Source organism: Phyllobates terribilis, unplaced genomic scaffold (genome assembly GCF_046119375.1).
Source record: "Phyllobates terribilis strain yellow unplaced genomic scaffold, ASM4611937v1 Scaffold_4__5_contigs__length_816908805, whole genome shotgun sequence".
NCBI lineage: Eukaryota > Metazoa > Chordata > Amphibia > Anura > Dendrobatidae > Phyllobates > Phyllobates terribilis.
The window spans coordinates 59,007,611-59,030,355 of record NW_027362764.1 but is presented as its reverse complement, the minus strand read 5'-3'; the positions used below and the strand labels follow the sequence as shown (position 1 = coordinate 59,030,355).

The window sequence follows — 22,745 nt, the reverse complement described above, 5'->3', positions numbered from 1 at the left end:
CGAGATTTTGGAAGTTTGCAGGATGAATTTGAAATTGAGAATTGGTTAAAAAAAACATTTTCCAATACCTTGTACTGACTTTGATACAATTATAGTATAAGGATGAGTTCTATGTTTAATTCTGTGATTGAAGGGAATATGTCAGCAGGTTTTTGCTATGTAATCCAATAGCCGCTTAATGCAGGGGCAGATAACCTGATTCCAGTGATGTATCACTTACTGGGATGTGTTTTGTTGTTTCAATATAATCAGTGTTTTATCAGCAGGAAATTATCACTACAGGACCAAGTGTCTTGTGCCACCTGGCCCAACCCCGCCCCCAGCACTGATACATTGTACACAGACAGCAGCCTATCAGTGGTGTGGGCGGGGTAATATAGGTCTCAGCCTTCCCAGCTCTGCAACATCTGCAGCAGAGAAAACTGTGATTCTATCACAACTGCTGCACCCAGTAACCTAAGTGATACATCGATGGAATCAGGGTCTCTATCCCTACATAATGCTGCTGTCAGATTACATAGCTAAAAATGGCTGACAGATTCCCTTAAAGGCTTCTTGACATTCAGCAAATCACAAAGTGACCCCTACCTTTAATCTGTAGGGAAACCTGGTAATAATTGTTTAGCATTATGTGCTATTTCTTCCTATTTGTGACAGGGCTTATAAAACAGAGGTGAACAGAAACTTATTGGTCTCAAACCTTTTTTCAAGAAATGGGAATTTTGAACAAAACTGTTAACTCAGAATTCCCTACTTTGGTAAAGGAAAAAACAGTCACCAATTCAAAAGTGTTCAGTTTTAGCTCTTGTTTTCTTCCTGCTTCTCCCCTGAGTATTCTGGTTTTTGTTTTCTTTAAATCCACCAGACCATTCCCGAGATATGGGCTTTTTTATTTAGTGATCATTTTTATGGTCACTACAAGGGGGCGCAGCTCACAGGATAATAATGCAGAGCAGCCTAAAGTCACGCCCCTGAGGATCCAATGAACCACGCTCACATAAAGACCATACAAATTTACATTAAATAAAAAGGCCCATATCTTTAAATTTGTATCACGGATTTAAAAAAAAAACACCCTGAATACTCAGGGGAGCAGCAAGAATAAAATTAGCTCAAAAACTAGCCACTTTTAGCCTGGTGACAGGTCCTCATTAAGTTAGGCAACCCCTTTAAATTAAGAAAGTTCTAAATGAAGGACTCCCCAATTTTAGCCTCAGCACAGACTATTGTTTAATTATATATATAATATAATATATACACTGCTCAAAAAAATAAAGGGAACACTCAAATAACACATCCTAGATCTGAATGAATGAAATATTCTCATTGAATACTTTGTTCTGTATAAAGTTGAATGTGCTGACAACAAAATCACACAAAAATCATCAATGGAAATCACATTTATTAACCAATGGAGGCCTGGATTTGGAGTCACCCCCAAAATTAAAGTGGAAATACACACTACAGGCTGATCCAACTTTGATGTAATGTCCTTAAAACAAGTCAAAATGAGGCTCAGTATTGTGTGTGGCCTCCACGTGCCTGTATGACCTCCCTACAACGCCTGGGCATGCTCCTGATAAGGCTCAGTATTGTGTGTGGCCTCCACGTGCCTGTGTGCCCTCCCTACAACGCCTGGGCATGCCCCTGATGAGGTTGCGGATGGTCTCCTGTGGGATCTCCTCCCAGACCTGGACTAAAGCATCCGCCAACTCCTGGACAGTCTGTGGTGCAACATGACGTTGGTGGATGGAGCGAGACATGATGTCCCAGATGTGCTCAATCGGATTCAGGTCTGGGGAACGGGCGGGCCAGTCCATAGATTCAATGCCTTCATCTTGCAGGAACTGCTGACACACTCCAGCCACATGAGGTCTGACATTGTCCTGCATTAGGAGGAACCCAGGGCCAACCGCACCAGCATATGGTCTCACAAGGGGTCTGAGGATCTCATCTCGGTACCTAATGGCAGTCAGGCTACCTCTGGCGAGCACATGGAGGGCTGTGCGGCCCTCCAAAGAAATGCCACCCCACACCATTACTGACCCACTGCCAAACCGGTCATGCTGAAGGATGTTGCAGGCAGCAGATCGCTCTCCACGGCATCTCCAGACTCTGTCACGTCTGTCACATGTGCTCAGTGTGAACCTGCTTTCATCTGTGAAGAGCCCAGGGCGCCAGTGGCGACTTTGCCAATCCTGGTGTTCTGTGGCAAATGCCAAGCGTCCTGCACAGTGTTGGGCTCTGAGCACAACCCCCATCTGTGGACATCGGGCCCTCATACCACCCTCATGGAGTTGGTTTCTAACTGTTTGTGCAGACACATGCACATTTGTGGCCTGCTGGAGGTCATTTTGCAGGGCTCTGGCAGTGCTGCTCCTGTTCCTCCTTGCACAAAGGCGGAGGTAGCGGTCCTGCTGCTGGGTTGTTGCCCTCCTACGGCCCCCTCCACGTCTCCTGGTGTACTGGCCTGTCTCCTGGTAGCGCCTCCAGCCTCTGGACACTACGCTGACAGACACAGCAAACCTTCATGCCACGGCTCACATTGATATGCCATCGTGGATGAGCTGCACTACCTGAGCAACTTCTGTGGGTTGTCGAGTCCGTCTCCTGCTACTACGAGTGTGAAAGCACAACCAACATTCAAAAGTGACCAAAACATCAGCCAGAAAGCATTGGTACTGAGATGTGGTCTGTGGTCCCCACCTGCAGAACCACTCCTTTTATTGAGTGCGTCTTGATAATTGCCAATAATTTCCATCTATTGTCTATTCCATTTGCACAACAGCATGTGAAATTGATTGTCAATCAGTGTTGCTTCCTAAGTGGACAGTTTGATTTCACAGAAGTTTGATTGACTTGGAGTTATATTCTGTTTTTTTAAGTGTTCCCATTTTTTTGAGCAGTGTGTGTGTGTGTGTATATATGTATATATCATAATATAATAAGTATATATACAGTACAGACCAAAAGTTTGGACTCACCTTCTGATTTAAAGATTTTTCTGTATTTTCATGACTATGAAAATTGTACATTCACACTGAAGGCATCAAAACTATGAATTAACACATGTGGAATTATATACTTAACAAAAAAGTGTGAAACAACTGAAAATATGTCTTATATTCTAGGTTCTTCAAAGTAGCCACCTTTTGCCTTGATGACTGCTTTGCACACTCTTGGCATTCTCTTGATGAGCTTCAAGAGGTAGTCACCGGAAATGGTTTTCACTTCACAGGTGTGCCCTGTCAGGTTTAATAAGTGGGATTTCTTGCCTTATAAATGGGGTTGGGACCATCAGTTGTGTTGTGCAGAAGTTTGGTTGATACACAGCTGATAGTCCTACTGAATAGACTGCTAGAATTTGTATTATGGCAAGAAAAAAGCAGCTAAGTAAAGAAAAACGAGTGGCCATCATTACTTTAAGAAATGAAAGTCAGTCAGTGCAAAAAATTGGGAAAACTTTGAAAGTGTCCCCAAGTGCAGTTGCAAAAACCATCAAGCGCTACAAAGAAACTGGCTCACATGAGGACTGCCCCAGGAAAGGAAGACCAAGAGTCACCTCTGCTTCTGAGGATAAGTTTATCCGAGTCACCAGCCTCAGAAATCGCAGGTTAACAGCAGCTCAGATTAGAGACCAGGTCAATGCCACACAGAGTTCTAGCAGCAGACACATCTCTACAACAACTGTTAAGAGGAGACTTTGTGCAGCAGGCCTTCATGGTAAAATAGCTGCTAGGAAACCACTGCTAAGGACAGGCAACAAGCAGAAGAGACCTGTTTGGGATAAAGAACACAAGGAATGGACATTAGAGCAGTGGAAATCTGTGCTTTCGTCTGATGAGCCAAATTTGAGATCTTTCCAACCACCGTGTCTTTGTGCGACGCAGAAAAGGTGAACAGATGGACTCTACATGCCTGGTTCCCACCGTGAAGCATGAAGGAGGAGGTGTGATGGTGTGGGGGTGCTTTGCTGGTGACATTGTTGGGGATTTATTCAAAATTGAAGGCATACTGAACCAGCATGGCTACCACAGCATCTTGCAGCGGCATGCTATTCCATCCGGTTTGTGTTTAGTTGGACCATCATTTATTTTTCAACAGGACAATGACCCCAAACACACCTCCAGGCTGTGTAAAGGCTATTTGACCAAGAAGGAGAGTGATGGGGTGCTACGCCAGATGACCTGGCCTCCACAGTCACCAGACCTGAACCCAATCGAGATGGTTTGGGGTGAGCTGGACCTCAGAGTGAAGGCAAAAGCGCCAACAAGTGCTAAGCATCTCTGGAAACTCCTTCAAGATTGTTGGAAGACCATTTCCGGTGACTACCTCTTGAAGCTCATCAAGAGAATGCCAAGAGTGTGCAAAGCAGTCATCAAAGCAAAAGGTGGCTACTTTGAAGAACCTAGAATATAAGACATATTTTCAGTTGTTTCACACTTTTTGTTATGTATATAATTCCACATGTGTTAATTCATAGTTTTGATGCCTTCAGTGTGAATGTACAATTTTCATAGTCATGAAAATACAGAAAAATCTTTAAATGAGAAGGTGTGTCCAAACTTTTGGTCTGTACTGTATATATTTTTTTCTAATTTTACACCTGCTTTTGGTTTTGCTTTTTAAAACTATCCTTTGGATCACCAGATTGAAAAGACACATTCCTGTATTTTCTGCTTGTATAGCAGGACGTGTCGTGTATGCTCTCTTGCAGGTACAGTGACTAAGAGATAATGGACAGAAAAGGGTCCTAGTCAATGTCCAGGAAGAGACAGAGTACTTCTCCTCCCCACCAGATATCAAGGAGAGCTGCATACAAAGTTGGCAATAGACATGAGATAGAACTAAGCGGTGTAGGAGAGCTGTTGGGCCATCATACTGTGTGTGGGACTGAGGGGGCATCATACTGTGTTGGGTTACTTTAGTTGCATACTACTGTGTTGGGGACTTTGTGGGGTATTATACAATGTTGTGGGTCACTGTGGGGTCATCATACTATGCTTTTAGTGGTACTGTGTGGGCAAATTGTATGGAGCCATTCTCTGTGAGGGTATGCTACTGTGTGTGTGGTGGCATTTTTGGGGACATTATACTCTATGGGGGGCATGAAAAGCGAATCACAGTGGGTGAGAACAATAAGGGGCTTCAGTAGGGGCACAATTTCTATGTACATACCGCAGATCAGGTCCCTTTACCTGTTTGTAAAAGTTGGGAGGCCGGCCTTTTGTGAGTGTGCTTATGCGTCGTAACCTCACCTATTATGCTAAATATATTTTTTGGGGGAGTGAGGGTGAGAAGGAGGGCCAATTAGAACTTTTGCTATGGGGCGCCATTATTTCTATGTATGCTCTTCTAAAAAAGAATAGAAAAATATTTATAACAAAAGCATGACTTATGCCATTTTCTGTTTATAAATTACGTTTTCCCGTTTCCACTTTGTAGTCTACTGCGCTACATTTCCGAATGCAAAGTAGCAGGACACAATATATAGAACGGGGCTTTTAGATATTTTCTTGTTGCCTTCCTCGTAAAAAAAAGAATCTTTGAAGTTTTACCTTGAAAAAAAAAAATTCCTACACAACAATAAAGCTGTCGGAAATGTTCTTCCTCCTGTTATTTTTTGTTACCGTGTATCTGTGTGTATGTAAACCTTAGAAAGTCGTCTAATCATCGTCGCTATTGTCTTTTATTCTGTGGACATTGTTTTAATAAAAAAAAAAAATAAAAAAACTCGCTGAATTCCCCCCCACCAGGAGACTTTCTGGTATAAATTGAGTAACCAGCCGAGTCAACCTACGGCGCTCTTTGTAAGACTGCAATTACCGGTTGAACAGAACAAAACTCGAGAAGAAAGCTGTAAAATGCCTCTGTAGCAGCATAAAGGATGTCAGAAGCCTATTCTTGTGTGAGATTTACTTATTCTGGTCTCTATGATAAAACCTGCACTACCTGGAGTGTTTTATAAAAGCGAAAAAAAAAAAGAGAAAAAAACTCACTATTGGAAAAAAAAAAATCTCGCGTATTTATGAACCTACGTTTCAAAGACAACGGAAAGATGACAAAAGCGAGTAAGATGAACACATTATGTTCCATTCATCGAAGGTCGGTGAATTCCGTGATGAAGCAAAAACTGAAGAGATGTTTTGATGATGATTGTACAGGCATTGTGTGACCGAGCGTTCCTGGAGTTATGTGCCACATGGTTTTGTGAAAAAAAAGAAGAAAAGAAGAAGAAAAATTCTTTCAACTATGTGTTGTTAGGTTCTATAATGAGGTGGGCATCAGCGCAGACAAATGCAGGGTTAAATACATACAAGAGAATACCATATTCACAAATTCAAGATAGAAAACTAAAGACCTAAACCTGTCGGTATCGATGGGGTCGGCCAACACACGTAGTTTATGGGGTTTCTGGTAAACTGATTGTTGGGTTAGATGCCCATTACACATGTCTCATTTTGGACTGCCGATTACTTTCTTCTCTTGGAAATTAACTGCCAGCAGAAATGTCTGGTGCCGGCTTTCTCATAGTGAACACAGGGCTACTGTGTATGGGAGAGACGGCCGAGATTGCTGTTGACCGAAGCATTGTTTGGCCGACAGTCATCTAATGTGTTTTGGGGGCCTTAGAATAGCAAGGGAGGGCCATAGAATTGTTAGGATAATCGGCCCTTAATCATCCCTCCCCTCACTCAATTTTACTCTTTTGTTGCTGGAACAATTGTCACACTTTTGACATGCGACAATAAAATCTGAACTTTAAAATAAAAATAAAAAAACGAAAAACATTATATGATCTCATACCCGTGTACTTTCTGAAAATCTACTTTTGTCAAAATGAATCAGAGCGCTTTACACTCATGGGCAATGTAGGATTGCAGCTGGGAAGGTCCTGGATGGCGTGTACGTGTCACTGTGGTGCCTAGCCTCGGTGATGTGAAACCCAGAAAAGAAGGCTCAAGCACAATAGGAGCTGAGAGGTTTGTTATTGGGTCCGGGCTTTAGGAACGACTGGTAGAGCTGGATGGGACTGGTCGTTCCCATCCTCCAATCCAGAAGGTGTAGCTGGGTTTAAAGGGCAGCTGATCTGCATCAGCGTTGTCTGGGAGTATAGGTGGAAGCACATCTGGGACTTGGCTCTGTAAAGGTGAAAGGACCCGTGATCCTTTGCAAACTTGAATGGACTTAATTGTAAACGGGTGACTCCGTACTTGCTGAAGGCACTGTCTTCTGTTATATCTTTATGCCAGAAAGGCTATTTTTGTTTTGTCTAAAGTCCTCCATAGTCTTCACCTGCTTGGACTCAACTGCCTTCTTGTACCTGTGTGAACGCTACCAGCTGCCTGAAAGTGAGTGAGTGAAACCCTATAGCACCTTCATGCAATTTTGCGCAACATTTTATAAAACATGGATAAAATTGTTTACAGATAAAAGTCTGACCCAAGCAGAGCCTGAGGTGCAGAATGAAAAGTTAAAGCCATGCAGAGTTCGTATGTGAGAATTATGTCTAGCTCTACATGCACAAAACTGTGCAAAATCATTGCAAATCTCTATGACCCAGTTCTTGATAAATAGTCAACAAATGCTCTAAATAGGTGCAGGGCCTGATTATGTTCAGTTTTTCTTTTTTAATAAATTTGCAAAAATTTCTAAATTTCTGTCTTTTTTTCAGTCAAGATGGGGTGCAGAGTGTACTTTAATGAGAAAAAAAATGAATTTTTTAGAATTTACCAAATGGCTGCAATGAAACAAAGAGTGAAAAATTTAAAGGGGTCTGAATACTTTCCGTACCCACTTTACATGGTTTGATGGTCTTTACAGCCCCTCACATATAGTACGATGGTCCTCATAGCGCCCCACACATGGTATGATGGTCCTAATAGTTCCCCACGCATGGTATGATGGTCCTCATAGTGTTAGAACCTTGCTCTTAGGTTTTTTTTCCTTTGCTGGTCACATGACCTTGTTGGCGTATTTAATCCTGCTCCGCCCTTCTGGCTTTGCTGGACTTCATTGTATATCTACTTTCTAGCTAGCCTGTGCTCTGTGTCTTGCTCTGTTAGTTTGCTTGGTCTACTGACCTCTATGTTCTATATATTTTGTTTGTTCGTCTGTCTGCTACTATTTCTGTTAGGAGGTGTCCCATATTCCTCCCAGTCCTTAGTACTTGTAGGGATTCCTTCCCCACATCTATAGGTCTCCGTACAGACTAGCTTAGGACTTTAGCAGGTCTGATCGCAGGATCAGGTCCCCTGTTACATCGTAGGGATTCAGCTGAGTTCTATCATAGGGACAGATCTCCTCTCTTTCCTTAGCTCTGGTAGCAGAACATAACACATAGTGCCCTACGCATGGTATGATGGTCGTCATAGTGCCCCACACATATGATGGCCCTCATAGCCCCCCAAACATGGTATGATGGCCTTCACAGCCACTCACCTATGGTATGATGGTCCTCATAGCGCCACACACACGGTATGATAGTCCTAACAGTATATAGTATGATCCCTCAGACAGCTACCCTTTTATATAGTATGAAAACAGTGGCCCGCCTATATATAGTATGAGCCCACTCCTAGCCCCCCTGTATACAGTATGAGTTCACACACAGCCTCCCAGTATACAGTACAAGCCCACACACAGCCCCTGTATGCAGTATGTGACCACACAGCCCCCTATATACAGTATGAGCCCCTCTATATACAGTATGAGCCCACACTCCTCTTCCCAAATGATATGATGCTTCCACGTATTCACATATTTAAAAAAAGCAAAAAACCTTGCTCCCATTCCCCCTGGGCGCTCTACTCTGGTCTTTGCTGCACATCAGACGAGATGTAGTGGCGTCATCACATCTTCTCTCAGTCTCACTCGCTGATTAGTGGAAGAAGGAGCCGGCAGCTCCCTCCTCCACCATTATATTCACTGCTATCTGCAACCTGAGACTGTAGTTGTCTGGCATCCTGATTTCACTGCTATGTCCACGGGAACCGCCAGAGGGCCGGATATCACCCGTAGGCCGCACTTTTCCCAGGGTCATTAGAAGGTGTTAGAAGATGGTGATATCTTCTGCTTAGTATTGAGGGTGATAACATAAAAGGAAAAATTCTTGAATTGTCCGCTGGGGTCTTATATCACCTTCGGTCCTCCCTTACAGTGGGATTTCACAGATTTTATGTTGGCCAAGCAAAAAAGTTTTAATGGGACCGGCCAAATATTTAATGTATATGGGGCTGTCCAAACTCTACTTTGGCCGATATTGGGGAGGAGTAAAGAATCGAGAATGTTAAAATTCAACATTCCCTATTCCTTCTAAGGGGTCTGACATCACTTTATTCCCCTCTTTCTGCTGCAATAAACTATTGAATTTTCTGTTTGTCGTCAGGACATTGTGAAATTTATTGCAGTCAGCGAGTTTATGGTTAGTGCATTACAGCAGCGCAGAGTATAGCGCATTATTCCTGCTTATGTTCCCCAGGATTTTTGTGTTATATCGTAGGAACCGACTGCATTAGCACAAGAGCTGGCAGAGTATTTTGTCCATGTAATTCTTATCTGAAGTGCTCGGTGGATGTATATTACTGGATGACAAATAGAACTGCTGAATGCAGGGACATCGCAACGTTCCGGAATGGTGTACAGGATACGTGATTATACAAGGCGTGCAGCAAAAGAATGGAGAAATGTTTATTCCCCCATTTACATCAATAGTCCATCAGTGGGTAAAAAGACTCGATCCACTATTTGCACATTAAACGTATTCTGCAGGGCTAAGCTGCAATACCATACGCAGCCTATAAGCAAGAGTGGCACTGTTTCTGGGGAAAAATTAATAACATAGAGTTTATAAACACATAACATTTTTAAGTTTAACATTTCTTTCTAAATATTTTTTTTTAAGGGTTTCTTCCAAGGGTTTCAGGAAGAAACATGGACCCCCAGTGATCCTGAGAGCGGGGCTCTGAAAGGACCCTTCTGAATGGAGCTGAAGTCTAGCACCTCCACTCTATTCATTCTCATTGTTCCGGGTTAGCTGAGCGTGGCACTCTCCAGTGATCACATCTATATAAAAAAATAAATATAAAATGATAAATCTTGCAATTTTCATACTGGCTACTAGTCCTTAGACTAAACTATTATCTGTTCTTTACAGAAGACTTTCAGCAGTCTCATTATCATCCCAGATAGAATTACAATGACTGATAACATCTCTATATACAGTAGATAATACAGGATCCATCATTCACAATAGGTGATGTCACAGCCCACCTCCTCCTCCTGTACAATGACTGATAACTAGTGATGGGCGAGCACTAAAATGCTCGGGTGCTCGATGTTCGGGTCGAGCAAATTGGAATAATCGGGTGCTCGACCCGAGCAACGAGCCCAATGTAAGTCTATGGGAAACTCGAGCATTTTTCAGGTGGCTCCCCCCGGCGGTCTGCAGAGGGCCTAAAAATTGCCCAAATCGATGGGAACAGTGCTCAAATGACATTGGGACAGCATGGGGAAGACCCCTGGAAGCATTTCTGACTCCCAGGTCACTGCTGTCAGCAACGTTGTCAGAGGTATTACGCCACTTTTACTCACAATAAAACATACAAAAACGGAACCAAAATGGATTTTCCTGGGAAATATGTTAAAGAACATCCTTTCCAGGGTAATGACTTTTATATAAGGCAAAATAAATAGCCAAAACCAAAAATACTCCTCCACACCTTGGGCTATGTTCACACGTAGCGTTTTTGATGCGTTTTTTCACTTTTGCATTGCTTTCAACCGTGACAAATGCATTCACCAGGAAATGTAATTTTAACATTTTACAACCTTATCTGGCCATGTGGTGTGTGAGATATCATCAGACACATCATGTTTCATTTATGAAGGAGGGACTCTGAAAGTCACAAAGCCTATTTTTATAGGGCCATCAGGCGACCTTTACTATTCTTAAAGGGCCAGCAGTCGGCCCTCACTATTCTTAGAGAGCCATCAGCCGGCTATGTTTTATTGTTCCCATTACTTAAGAGTGGGTCTCCTATACTGTTATTGCGTATGCAGTGAGTGGCAGGGCTACCCAAAATTTGGACGCACCCCAATACCACTTTGAAGAGACTTGGAGGAGGGACTCCTGAAAACAATGTTCCCATTATTAGGAAATAGGTCTCCCATTGTGTTGGCCTATGCAGTGAATGCAAGGGTTGCCAAAAATTTGGAGGCACTCCAATGCCCCTTGGAAGAGACATGGAGGAGGGCCTCATAAAAAAATTGTTCCCATTACAAAGGAGCGGGCCTCCTATACTTGTAATGCCCATTCACTAAGTGTATGGGCTGACAAACATTTACCCCTGGGGGGTATACATGAATATACTGTAGAAAAATTTTTTTTACGGGCATCATAAACACCCTTTAAAAAAATTATGTGGGTGTTGAATCACGGACTACGGTCACCCTGGTGATATGGTGGTGGAGGATGAGAAGGAGGAGGACAAGAGCAAATAGCCAAAATCAGGAAACGTATACCCATGTGTGGGTGTGAAAAGTTGCATGGGAATACACCTCCCAAGAAAAGACACTGGATTGGAGTTTGTTACGCTGCTATCATTCGGTGGTGTTGAGAAGTCTGGCCCAATCCTGCCCTTGTTCATTTTTATGAGTCAGCCTGTCAGCATTTTCAGTTGACAGGCGGATGCGCTTATCAGTTATAATTCCACCAGCGGCACTAAAAACCCACTCTAATAAAATGCTAGCGGCAGGGCAGGCCAGGACCTCCAAGGCATAGAGAGCCATTTTATTCCACGTATCCAGCTTGGATACCCAATAATTATAAGGCACAGAGGAATCACGGAGGACGTTGGTACGGTCGGCAAGGTACTGCCTCAACATCTTCCCAAACTTTGCACTCCTTGTGAGAGTACCCCGTGCCTCAGAGCCTGTTCGATGGGAGGGGCTGAGAAAATTCTCCCATAACTTTGACAGTGTTCCCTGCCTCTGCTGGATTGAAGTTGTGTCTCTCTCACCTGTACTCCTTGGTTGTTCAGCAAAGTGTGACGTCTGCCGCCAGCGTTTTCAGATGGGAATTCTTTTAATAGTTCCGCAACAAGGGCCTTCTGGTACAGCCCCATTTTTGTAGACCTGTCCGTCTCAGAAATAAGAGATCTAAAGTTCTTCTTGTAGCATGGGTCTAGAAGTGTCACCAACCAGTAATGACTGTCACCCAAAATTTTGAGAACGCGAGGGTCATGGGAAAGGCAGCGTAACAAACTCGGCCATGCGTGCCAGACTACTAACAGTCAAGACTATCGTGTCCTCACCAAGAGGATCACTGACCATGCTCTCCTCCTCCTCCTCTCTGTCTTCTGGCCATCCACGCTAAACAGACGGTATGACAGCTGTGCAGGTAGTACAGTCTATAGCGCATGAAACTAGCTCCTGTTCTTCCTCTTCCTCATTGTGACCCAATCCACGTTGGGATGAGATGAGGCTGGGCTGTGTGTAATCACCCTGTATGGTTCCTTGCTCCATCTCATCGTGCTCTGCCTGCAATGCATCCTCTTTGATTGTGAGAAGAGAGTATTTCAGAAGACAGAGAAGCGGAATGGTGACGCTAATTATGGCATCATCGCCGCTCACCATCTTGGTGGAGTCCTCAAAGTTTTGGAGGATGGTACATATGTGACACCCCAGGGGTCTGGTTGCCACAGTGATAGAGATATTATGTCTGAGAGCAGGTGGGAGGTCCTTTGGTCAGGGATCCTGTGCATGCCACACCTCCTGCCCAGTCTTGGGAGGGGAAGAACTTCCCCTGTATAAACCCGGGGCTGAGGCAGGGTGAGTCAGACAAGGAGAGTGGAGAAGAGAAGCAGCATAGGAAACAGCAGAGTTACAAGGAGTCAGGGGCTGGCAGCTACAGAGCTCTCCCTGACTAAGAAGATTCTTTACCGGACCCGGAGTCCGAGGCTGTGGGGACTAAATCCTACCCAGCAGCAGAATCCGTCGGGCAGGGGATTTCAGGTCCTCTGGCCCAGAAGCCTGAAGGCACGGTCACACGCGTGGGACCAGCACCGCCATCGTGGAGCGGAAGCCATTAGAAGGCCCCGAGTCACCGGCCATACGGGTGAGCACCACACGGTACACTCAGGGACGTGGGCTACTTACATCAGCTTCTAGCAAGGTAGCCAGAAGAGTACAGTCAGTTTGGGAGGCCTACAACTACGCCTGGCCAGGGGAGATCCCATCTGCTCAAAGACTGACCAGGCCCCGTTTGCTAGCAAGTACTCCGGGAGGGTCTGTCGTTGTTACCAGTAAAGACCCTGAACTACACCGTACCGTCTCTGAGTGGTTCCTGCTACCCCCATCATCCACGTCGGCTGCCCTGAGGCCATACCCCTCCCGTTGGGGGTTATACTATCACGCTGCACAATCCTACCACCGGCCTCAGCGGTCTGCCCTGCAGCAGCAGCTTCCTGGCTGCACTCAACGGGTGGCGTAGTCATCAACTATTTACTACTAATAGACTGCCGTCTAGTTTGACTCCCTGGGCACGGACCGGGTCACCGCCACGAGATTACAACCCTCCACGGATCCGGCTCCGGGTAAGCTCCCGCGTGCGCACCGCAGCGCGACACAGGCCCAGGGGCGCGTCAACTTTGGCGTAGCCGGCAGGATTTCGTGCCCGCAACCACCGGGTACTGCGTGCCTGAAAAGCAAAGACTGTTCAAACTTACCAGTGGTGAAGATTCCCGCTATCCGTGGAGGTTTCCCGCCATCCGGCGCCATCTTCTACCTTCTTCCCGCCATCCGCGAAGTTTTCCCGCCATCCGGCGCCATCTTCGACCTTCTTCCCGCCATCCGTGGAGTTTTCCCGCCATTGGACGCCATCTTGAGTACGCCGCACGGGAAGAAGAGGGGCGTGGACTCCGAAAGCGCGCGAGAACTGAAGCCCCGCCTCACGTCCGGACGTTGCGTAAGGTCCTGGAAGGAGCCCAGCAGACGCCGACGTCACCGGAGCGCGACGGAAGGTCCTCAACCCTGACGATCCACTGCGGAGCCGCGGCCTACGGAACAGGATCATCGCAAGGTAGGCCACGGTCCACTAGGGGGGAGGAAGATGTCGGATACGGAGGAGAGCCTCACTGCCTCAACCCCCGCCAGCGCCACCGCTGCTGCAGTTATGCCCTTCACCATGCCCTATATCCCGGGAGCAGCTTGGCTACCCCAGTACTCAGGGGAGTCACATACCCTGCATGACTTTAGAGAAAAGCTGGATAGCCTCTTCCAGGTGTACCCCCTCACAGAAGAGCAAAAAGTGAGCATCCTGGTGGCCCAACTAACCGGGGCAGCCAAAAGGGAAGTAAAATCCTGGCCACCTGGGAGGAAGACTGTCGCAGGGATACTAACCCGGCTGAAGGACACCTTTGATACCCGCACCTCAGCCGAGATTAAGCTTAGATTCTACGGGTGCAAGCAGCGAGCGCATGAGAGTATAAGGGACTATGCACTAAACCTACAAGAGGCCCTGAGGGCCATAAAGCAGACCGACCCTGATGGGGTGGGAAACGAGGACAGGCTGTTGACTGAACAATTTATAGAGGGTTTATATTGCAATGCCCACCGAACCCAGTTGCGGGCAATGGCCTTACAGGATCCCCATCTGGACTTTGCACAGTTCAAGGACAGAGCCATCCGGGTGCTCCGAGAACCGGCACCAGGTGGCGTTGTGACCCACAGACGCCCCACTACCACTTACTACCAGGAGGCGGCGCCCTTGTCAGCAGGGCCTGTGGGAGCTGATGCGCAGGCTTTGGACAATGACCCGGCTCCAGACCTACACCATCAGGTCCAAGAGCTAGCTAAGAGCGTTGCTGCGCTAACCCGAACTGTGCAGTCTTTACAGGTTTCCACCCCAGGGAAGATCCAGCTGGCATCCGGACCGGAGGACATCCCGTGGCGTCGACCAAGGAGGACCCCACCGGCCAGAGGAAGACCCAGTGACCGATACAGTGAGGACGGACGACCCATCTGCCGCCGCTGCAATCAACCCGGACATATGGCAAGGTACTGTTCTTTAAACGGGCACAACCTGGGGTAGAGGGCCAACCCCCAGGAAAAAGATCACCAGGCCCATCGAACTGGCGCGACAGATATGTGGGAGGACGTCCAGTCTTGCCTGTGGTACTGGATGGCATTCCCATGAGTGCCCTACTGGACACCGGGTCACAGGTCACCACCATCCCGTACGTGCTCTTCAAGCAGTACTGGAATGACTCGGATATTACCCGCTACCCCGACGACGACTTGAGTATCATCGCCAGCAATGGTCAGCCCGTGCCACAGATCGGATTTAAAGAGGTGACCATCAAAATTGGTAGAGTCGAACTGGCCGCACAGGGACTGATCATTGTAGATATCGATAAACATGAGAGTCACCCAAAAATAACTCTAGGAACTAATGTAATTGAAAATTGTCTTGCAGAGGTGATTTTCCTTTTACAGCAGGTTGCCAAGAATGCCAGCTCCGGCGAGCAGCGGGTGCTCCAGAAAGAGATCCGGGCACTGATGCAACGGCAACAAGTGGAACTCTCCGGCGGTGAGATTGGTAGCGTAAGAATGTGTGACCCTTTTCCTATTGCCATGCCCCCAAAAAGTGAAATGATGATTTGGTGCCGGGCAGCTATTGGTCTGAGAGGTAGAGATTACCAGGCAATGGTAGAACCAGTTTACTCAGACAGTAGGCCCACCATTTTGACAGCACGGGGGGTGGTCAATGTACGCCATGGGAGGGTGCCCATTCGCAAAATAAATATCGGGGAGAGGGAAGTGTACCTGCCCCGGTATGCCACGCTAGCCAAATTATATACCACTAATCAAAGTTCTATACAATCTGTGGAACCCTTGCCTCCATCTCACCCGGAGGAAGGTAACGGCTCTAAGAAAGACATGGAGGACTGGTGTCAGCAACTACATTTGGGTACTGACTCCACTCCCTCACATCAGAAACAAGGAGTCTATCGGGTGGTTCAAGAGTATGAGAGAGTGTTTAGTAAACACCCGTTAGACTTCGGGCGAGTCAAGGGGGTAGAACATCGCATCCCCACGGGAGATCATCCTCCCATAAAAGAGAGGTATCGACCCGTACCTCCTGCACATTACCAACACGCCAAGGGGATGCTTAGAGATATGAAGGAGGCTGGGGTAATCCGGGATAGTTGTAGCCCCTGGGCAGCCCCATTAGTTTTAGTCAAAAAGAAAGACAACACCATGAGGATGTGTGTAGATTACCGGAAAATCAACCGTATCACACACAAGGATGCGTACCCCTTACCAAGGATAGAGGAGTCATTGGCTGCTTTAAGATCTGCTAACTTCTTCTCTACCTTGGATCTCACTAGCGGGTACTGGCAGGTTCCTGTAGCAGAGGCGGACCGGGAGAAGACCGCATTCACCACCCCGATGGGACTTAGCGAGTTCACCTGCATGCCGTTCGGACTCTGCAACGCACCAGGAACCTTCCAACGCCTAATGGAGTGTTGTCTGGGCCACAGAAACTTCGAGACGGTCCTGTTGTACCTGGACGATGTCATCGTATATTCCAAGACGTATGAGGACCACCTGAAACACCTGGCGGAAGTGTTCGAGGCTCTGGCGAGTTACGGCCTAAAGGTGAAACCCTCCAAGTGTCACCTCCTGAAACCAAAGGTGCAGTACCTGGGACACGTGGTGAGCGCTGACGGAGTGGCTCCCGACCCCGATAAGATCACCGCAATTAAGGGATGGCCAAGCCCCTCCAGCGTAAAAGAAGTGCGGCAGTTCCTCGGGTTGGTAGGCTACTACCGAAGGTTTATTCCCGGTTTCACCAAAAAGGCAGCACCTATGCAGGACCTCCTGATAGGCCAGTCCCGGAAGGCCAAGAACCAGAAGCCGCCCTTCAAATGGGAAGAGCTGGAAGAAGAGTCCTTCCGCCAGCTGAAGATGGCCCTCACGGGGGACGAAATCCTGGCGTACCCGGATTATAGCCAGCCCTTTATCCTCTACACCGACGCCAGTAACATCGGGCTAGGAGCCGTACTGTCCCAGATCCAGCAGGGGAAGGAACGAGTAATCGCCTACGCCAGCCGAAAACTGCGACCCACCGAAAGGAACCCCGAGAATTACAGCTCATTTAAGTTAGAGTTCCTGGCCGTAGTATGGGCAATCACTGAGCGCTTTAAGCATTACCTCGCTTCTTCCCGGTTCACCGTGTACACGGATAACAACCCGCTGACACACCTGGACACGGCAAGACTCGGTGCCCTGGAGCAGAGGTGGATGGCCCGTCTGTCCAACTACGAGTTCACAATTAAATACCGGGCAGGACGCTCCAATACCAACGCGGACGCCCTGTCCAGGATGCCCAACCTGCCGGACGGAGGAGAAGATCCGGAGGGACTGGAAGAAGTTGAACTCCCTGCGTTCCACCGTCATGGGACTATTCAGTATTCCCACCGGGTAAGGAGTAAGCAGGCTGCTACGTTGAACCCCTTACCCCACTACAACTGGGCGGAAACGCAAGACAGCGACCCTGCCGTCCGACTGGTGAAGGAGATGCTGACTCGGCCGGAGGCTCGCCTTGAACCAGACGCTCCGGAGGAAGCCAAACAACTATGGGCAGAGAAGAGTCGACTGTTCCTTTACAAAGGGAAGTTGTGCCGCAGAATGGTTAACTCCCGGACGCATGAATTACTCTGGCAAGTAGTGGTGCCACGAAGAGACGCAGCCATGGTGATGGAGGCATACCACGACGGAGCTGGACACTTTGGGTGGAAAAAGCTGGAGTTCCTACTGCGCGAGCGGTTCCACTGGGTAGGCATGAGGGGAACCATCGAGAAGTGGTGCAGAGATTGTGGCCCGTGCAACCTGAGAAGGAAGGACCGAGCCAGCCAGAAGACTCCCCTGCAGTCCATCGTCACCCGGCAACCGTTGGAACTGGTAGCCTTGGATCATGTAAAACTGACCCCAAGCAGAAGTGGCTACGTCTACGCGTTAACCATCGTGGATCATTACTCCCGGTTCTTGGTTGTCGTCCCCGTCAAGGACTTAACGGCTCAAACAGCAGCTAGAGCCTTCCAGCAGCACTTCTGCCGTCCACTCGGGTACCCGGACCAAGTGCTGACGGACCAGGGACCTGCCTTTGAAGCGGAGGTCTTTCAGGAATTCTGCAATCTGTATGGCTGCCGGAAGATAAGGACGACACCCTACCATCCGCAGACTAATGGACTTTGTGAAAAAATGAACCAGGTGGTAATGGATCTTCTAAAAACGTTGCCCCTGGAAGAACGCAGTCTGTGGCCTGAAAAGTTGCCCGATCTGGTGGACCTATACAACCACATCCCGGTAGGTTCCACCAACTGTACCCCGGCTTACCTAATGAGGGCAAGACCTGGTAAGTTACCTGTTGACCTGGAAATGGGAGTCCTGACCCCCGAGGACACTTCACCAGAAACAGACTGGGACACAGAGAGGCAGCAGCAGTACCGGAGAGTACAGGAGAGCGTGGAGCGAAGTCTCTGTCAGGCTAGGGAAAGACAAGAGAAAACTTACAACCAGTATGCTCCCGCTGTTCCCCTGGTACCCGGAGAGCAGGTCTTGAAGAGGAAGAGACGGCTCCACAAGTTGGACGACCAGTGGGAGAAGGACCCGTACACCGTACTGCCCTCAAGCCACGAGAACCTGAAGGTCTGTACCATCAGTAAAGACGGAGGGGAAACCACAGCCATTGTATCCCGGGACCACCTGAAGAAGTGTCCCGAACAACTGAGGAACCCTGAAGAGGAACAAGAAGACCATCGACCCGTGGAAGAAAGGGAAGATATGGTTAGTACCGTGCTCGGGGACTTTCCTCAGTCTTGGACTCAAGTCAATGGTGCAGTTGTGGTACCCGTACTCACCTTCCTCCAACCATCATCCCAAGAACCTACGGAGCAACGGGTAGAGCTGGAAGAACAGCCGGTCCAGGAGGCAGAAGACTCCACACAAGCAGAACAGGAGAATCAACCCTCTGCTTATAGTGAGCCTGCCGTACCCCTAGTGAGACAAAGAGCCGGTAGACAGCTGCCCAGTTTACCCTTGACAGCTCCTACACCCTGTAGTTCAGGGCCAGACAGTCAGCTCCGTAGGTCCACTCGGGCCACTAGAGGCCAGTTACCCGCACGCTGGAGAATTTAAAGTGTATAAATTGTTTTATCTATGTTTTTCTGTGTCTTGTTGCTTGTGTATAATTTTGTGTTTCTAGTTATTTTTAGGAAACCTTGGTGGATTTACCGGGAATCCTTGTATATAGTTGGAGCGTAACCCAGGATGGACTAGAGACTGTTAAGGACTCGGGGTAGGACAGACCCCTACCTGGTTACGTCTCCCTGTGTTGGTGAAATGGACACCTTTGCTTTTCTTCAAAGACTGCATCCGGTTGCGGACACGCCGTAACCATCTTATGTGTTTTTCTTATAGTATTGTTATTGTTATACTTTGTTATGTTTTTCTAAATGTGTTTAGTCCCGGAGTACTAAATTTCACTAGGGGGGAATGTGACACCCCAGGGGTCTGGTTGCCACAGTGATAGAGATATTATGTCTGAGAGCAGGTGGGAGGTCCTTTGGTCAGGGATCCTGTGCATGCCACACCTCCTGCCCAGTCTTGGGAGGGGAAGAACTTCCCCTGTATAAACCCGGGGCTGAGGCAGGGTGAGTCAGACAAGGAGAGTGGAGAAGAGAAGCAGCATAGGAAACAGCAGAGTTACAAGGAGTCAGGGGCTGGCAGCTACAGAGCTCGCCCTGACTAAGAAGATTCTTTACCGGACCCGGAGTCCGAGGCTGTTGGGACTAAATCCTACCCAGCAGCAGAATCCGTCGGGCAGGGGATTTCAGGTCCTCTGGCCCAGAAGCCTGAAGGCACGGTCACACGCGTGGGACCAGCACCGCCATCGTGGAGCGGAAGCCATTAGAAGGCCCCGAGTCACCGGCCATACGGGTGAGCACCACACGGTACACTCAGGGACGTGGGCTACTTACATCAGCTTCTAGCAAGGTAGCCAGAAGAGTACAGTCAGTTTGGGAGGCCTACAACTACGCCTGGCCAGGGGAGATCCCATCTGCTCAAAGACTGACCAGGCCCCGTTTGCTAGCAAGTACTCCGGGAGGGTCTGTCGTTGTTACCAGTAAAGACCCTGAACTACACCGTACCGTCTCTGAGTGGTTCCTGCTACCCCCATCATCCACGTCGGCTGCCCTGAGGCCATACCCCTCCCGTTGGGGGTTATACTATCACGCTGCACAATCCTACCACCGGCCTCAGCGGTCTGCCCTGCAGCAGCAGCTTCCTGGCTGCACTCAACGGGTGGCGTAGTCATCAACTATTTACTACTAATAGACTGCCGTCTAGTTTGACTCCCTGGGCACGGACCGGGTCACCGCCACGAGATTACAACCCTCCACGGATCCGGCTCCGGGTAAGCTCCCGCGTGCGCACCGCAGCGCGACACAGGCCCAGGGGCGCGTCACATATGTCTGACATCCATGTCCACTCCTGAGGTCTTGTGTGGAGTCTGAACTGAATACTGAGGGCCTTGTTGATGCTGGTACTCAACAACTGCCCTCTTCTGCTCACAAATCCTTCCCAACATCTGCAGTGTAGAGTTCCAACATGTGGGGACATCATACACCAGTCTGTGAGCCGAAAGCTGCAAACGCTGCTGAAACACGGCAAGGGCGGCGGAAGCTGTAGGGGACTTTCTAAAATAGGTACTCAGGTGGCGTACTTTAACAATCAGATCTGTCTGCTCCGGGTAGGATTTGTGAAACTGCTGAACCACGAGGTTAAGCACATGGGCCAGGCATGATACGTGTGTGAGCTCGCCTCGCCTCAGAGCCACCACCAGGTTCCAGCCATTGTCACACACGACCATGCCTGGCTGTAGGTTCAGCGGTGTGAGCCACAGATCTGCCTGCTCTTTCAGAGCTGTCCACAACTCTTCAGCATTGTGCGGTTTGTCACCTAAGCATATTAGCTTCAGCACAGCCTGTTGCCGCTTGGCCGAGGCAGTGCTTCCAGCTTGTGACTGATGTGGTCATTTCGGAGATGGAGGCTGAGGAGGATGAGGTGCAGGAGCTGTAGACTGTGGGGGCAACCTTGATTGACCTAGGGCCTGCAATCTTTGGCGTTGGGAGGACGTGTTCTGTCCCAAGGTCCGACTTGGTCCCGGCTTCCACTATGTTAAGCCTAGTGTGCCGTCAGTGAGCTGTACCGTCCCTGCCCACAAGCACTTGTCCACGTGTCCGTGGTTAGGTGGACTTTCCCGGTAACTGCGTTGTTGAGGGCACAGCTAATGTTTTGGGACTTTGCTTGTGCAATGCGGGGACGGCACACCGGGAGAAATGGTGGCGGCTGGGGACAGAGTACCGAGGGACGGCCGCCGCTATCAGGTTGCGGAATTCTTCCGTCTCCACGAGCCTAAAAGGCAACATTTCGAGCGCAAGCAGTTGTGAAATGTGGGAATTTAGTAGTGTGGCCTGTGGGGCGCTGGCTGCATATTTGTGCTTGCATTCCAAGGGCTGGGGTATGGACAACTGAACACTACGCTGGGACAAGGACGTGGACGTGCTTTCTGATACTGCTACTTGAGAGTGTGCAACGACAGGTGCTGGGCAGGAGGCATCTTCGCATGCACCATGTGTTAGAACCTTGCTCTTAGGTTTTTTCCTTTGCTGGTCACATGACCTCGTTGGCCTATTTAATCCTGCTCCGCCGTTCTGGCTTTGCTGGACTTCATTGTATAACTACTCTCTAGCTAGCCTGTGCTCTGTATCTAACTCTGTTAGTTTGCTTGGTCTACGGACCTCTTTGTTCTTTATATTTTGTTTGTTTGTCTGTCTGCTACTGTTTCTGTTAGGAGGTGTCCCATTTTTCCTCCCAGTCCTTAGTACTTGTAGGGATTCCTTCCCCACATCTATAGGTCTCCGTACAGACTAGCTTAGGACTTTAGCAGGTCTGATCGCAGGATCAGGTTCCCTGTTACATCGTAGGGATTCAGCTGAGTTCTATCGTAGGGACAGATCTCCTCTCTTTCCTTAGCTCTGGTAGCAGAACATAACAGTAAGTCCAGCCTGCAAATTCTCTAAGGAAAGATTTTTCTGTTCCATCATGGTGTCGGTTCAGGATTTGGCTCATCGCCTGCAGGGACTCTCTCTGGAGGTGGCCGAGCTCCGTCAGCACGTGAGTAACTATCCTGGAGCACATTTCTTGGAGCCTAAGGTATGTTTGCCGGATTTATTTTTTGGTGAACACCGAGAATTTTTTTCATTCAAAAATGCTTGCTTATTGTATTTTCGTTTGAGACCCAAGTCCTCTGGGGATGAATCCCAGCGCGTAGGGTTCATAATGTCACTTTTGCGCAAAGAGCCTCAGGAGTGGGCCTTTTCTTTGCAACCTAGTGATACATGCTTCAGATCAGTGGATAGTTTTTTTTCTGCTTTGGGACTATTATATGATGATCCTGACCGTGTCGCATCAGCTGAGACTGAGTTAAGATGTTTGAGACAGGGATCAGGTAATGTGGAAAAATATTGTACTCATTTCCGTCGTTGGTCTACTCAAACAGGGTGGAACGATTCTGCTCTGAAAAGTCTATTTCTTGCTGGGCTCAATGAAAGGGTTAAAGACCTGCTAATTGCTTATCCTACACCTGAAGATTTGCAACAGGCTATGCAATTAGC

The 22,745-nt window shown here is 48.1% G+C and overlaps 1 protein-coding gene across 5 annotated transcripts in view; it reads left to right on the top strand.

Moving 5' to 3' along the window:
* The window catches only part of CDK14 (cyclin dependent kinase 14), a 628,470-nt gene that overhangs the window by 201,264 nt on the left and 404,461 nt on the right, over nucleotides 1-22,745 (top strand). The gene's annotated exons all lie outside the window — the stretch shown is intronic.